At 29.9% G+C, this 3,257-nt stretch overlaps 1 non-coding gene across 1 annotated transcript; it reads left to right on the forward strand.

Moving 5' to 3' along the window:
• The first annotated feature begins 1,449 nt into the window (after positions 1-1,449).
• Positions 1,450-1,521, forward strand: Trnae-uuc (transfer RNA glutamic acid (anticodon UUC)). The gene has a single exon. It is a non-coding gene; the product is annotated as a tRNA-Glu (tRNA).
• The last annotated feature ends 1,736 nt before the right edge of the window (positions 1,522-3,257 follow it).

Genomic DNA, 3,257 nt, shown 5'->3' on the forward strand with positions numbered 1-3,257 from the left:
TATTCCATTTTTTTCATTTTACGGTTACTTTTTATCATGTTATACTTACATTAGACACAATGTTATAAATGCATATGTGTGTATGTGTGAGTTTATTTATTTATTGTATCATTAAAGTGTAGTGTATATTGAGATACAACCGATAGAGTAGGTAATTGATTTGACGCTATATTATTTAAACCCAACTAAACGCTAAATTGTACATTCCGAAATAACAATCATATTATGTCAATTGCCACCGGAATATCTGGTAATATTTTTCTTTTTCTTTGCCTTAATCCCAACTACTTGGGGTCGGGCACCCTTATCCTAAGATTCCACTTGACACGATCTCCCACATCTTCTACGCTCACATCAGCTGTCCTCAAATCGCATTCAATAGCATCCCTCCATCTCTTTTTTGGTCTTCCTCTATCTCTTCTTCCTTCAACATTCATTTCTATAACTGTTCTTACAGCTTTCGATTCTTCTTTCCTCATACCATGACTAAACAATCTAAGTCTATTTTCTGTCATCTTATCCACGATTGACGCAACACCTATACTTCCTCTTATATGCTCGTTCCTTATCCTATCTTCTCTAGTCACTCCACTCATCCAACTAAGCATTCTCATCTCTGCTACACTTATTCTCTGCTCTACTTTCTTATCAACCGCCCAACACTATTAACCATACATCATAGCTGGCCTCACAATTTCATACTAAATTTAAAAACTATAATTAGTATTTATTCATATATTATATTTTAAAATCAAAGAACTACTAATCAGGATATAATTAAAGAAATAAGAGTTCATGTTGCTTTTAAAATATTTCACCAATTTCTCTAAAGGAAACACTATCTACAGATTTGCATCGAAGCGTTTCTTATGATAGTGATTTTAATCACTGTCAGATATCATCTATACTTATCTCATCTATGCCACGTCTATACTGTGCCTCGACCCCACTGTGCTACCGTTTTTTTTCATTTATCTTCAATAAGCATGTATACCAATTTCCACTCCTCTCCTTCCCAATTTCTCATATATAAACAAACCATTAATTAATAAGCAGCAATAATCTTCTCTTTTTCATATTAAAATTGTTAAACACTACGCATACTATTGTAATATTTGTAATAAAATTTGAATTATTAACTTCAACTGATCTATTTCTGTTAATTTATATATTCTCGTGAATCAGTATTCCAAATTTTCTGATTAATATGTGTATTGTCACATATTCTCCTAAACACACGATATAATATTAAATTGGGGTAGTTAAAAAATTAATACTCTAGATAAAATTCAGAATAAATAAATAAAAAGTATTTGAAAGTATTCATAATACTTTTTAGAAATATTTGTATTTGAATACTTTTTCTTTTAAATTTGATGTTTTTTTTTTCAAAATTGCCATAATGTTAAATTACTTCATAACTTATATAAAATGCTCTCCCATTCATCATCCGGTATGGTCTAGTGGCTAGGATACCTGGCTTTCACCCAGGAGGCTCGGGTTCGATTCCCGGTACCGGAATAGTTTTTATTAATCTATGGTTTATTGTACGTTATTGATAATTATGAATGCAAGAAAAAATCATTTTATCATGTACTATTTTGTAGGGTTCGTCAATAATATTGATTTTTCGATTCGGTATTGATATTATATCTCGACTTTTTTTTTATTTTTCCAGCATTAATTATATTTGAAATATCGTGATAATCCAAAATAAATTTTGTATAAAAAAACTGTGTTTAATTTTGGTTATTATTTTATAAAATATATATTATTTGATATTGAATGAACCAATAGTAGTTCAATAGTAGTTGAATAGTGATATTCAAAAAAACATTTTTTGGATTAAAATATATTATGAAATATAGAATTGAAATAAGACAAAAATGTTATTTATTGATACAAAATTCTATTCTTAGATTTAACAAACCTTAGATTATGTTTGGTACAGAACGTCTTTAGCAAAGTTGATACAAACATCGTTGATTATATTATATCGTGTGGCAACTGATCTCCAGCGTCTTGCTTTACTCACTCCCTTGCCCACCCAGCACGGCAAATCGATGGCCTCCGTGTCAATTGTCATCCGTTTACAGTTCATCGTCGTAAGTCAGTCAGTCAATTTTTATTTTATGTGTCACTCTTTTCTGTAACAAGCGTCTTAGCTTGAATGGTAAAGTGTTTGACCATTAATCTTTTTTTTGTTTATTGCAACCTTGTGCTCAAAGTTTTCGTGCCCTTGCACGCCACTAGTGATTGGGCCCTGACCATCACTAAATATCTTCATTGCCATATTCGATTCCCGCGGTCTGTTCTCATCTGCCATTACTTTTATTTATTTATTTGAATAAACGCCTGGTAGGCTCAAGTACAAGTTATTACGTATCCAGATTACGTGTCCAGATCTACACTCTGACTCTTCATACTCAAATGTTCGACACCATTACCACAAAATCTCATACAGTCCACTCATCACTATCAACAACTTCATCTGTTCAGCTAAGTTTTATATTATTTTTAATGTTATTTATTGTTTGTTTTAATTGAGTTTAACTATTTAATAATTAGCGATTTAAACAGGCTTAAGGTAAAACGTTATTCTAGTGCGGTGCACAACTAGCCGTCTTACGGACTAACTACCTAGTACAAAACAGATTAAGTTTTAGCTTCGATTCGAAGCTGAGAAGGTATTAATTTTACTTTTTTTTCTTAAAACTACCATAGCTTTTTTAAAATTTACAAATAAACATAATTTTTTTTTTAGATACCTTAGGTATTCACCTATCATTTTAAAATATCGAAAATAAATAAAACATTTATTGATCTTTTAATAGCTTCACAAGATTTTCAAAAAATTAACACTTCATCTGTTCCTAATGTTTTATTCTTTTTCATTGATGCCACAGCCTCCATATCTCTTTCTCACTAATTAAATCTACGAGTTCATTGTTCCACGAGATAACATAATTACTAAGATCAAAAAAAAAAATTAAAATGTTTTATGAAAACAAAATTTATATCCATCCATTAAAATTAAAGATGTAGATTTTTCACTTAAAATAAACTATATTAATAAAAAAAAAGGGTTTTTTATGGAGACGACGATTTGCTGTTCGTTAATAATAACATTTTTATTATAAATAGTTTTACTTAATTATTAGTCATGTCACACAAAATGAAATAGAAATCAAAATTTTTGTAATCATTTGGTCTATACTCATCAGCTATACAATCAGTTACCATTCGACGACATGTAG

The sequence above is a fragment of the Daktulosphaira vitifoliae genome, unplaced genomic scaffold, assembly GCF_025091365.1.
Source record: "Daktulosphaira vitifoliae isolate Bord-2020 unplaced genomic scaffold, ASM2509136v1 Scaffold_4, whole genome shotgun sequence".
Taxonomy (NCBI): domain Eukaryota; kingdom Metazoa; phylum Arthropoda; class Insecta; order Hemiptera; family Phylloxeridae; genus Daktulosphaira; species Daktulosphaira vitifoliae.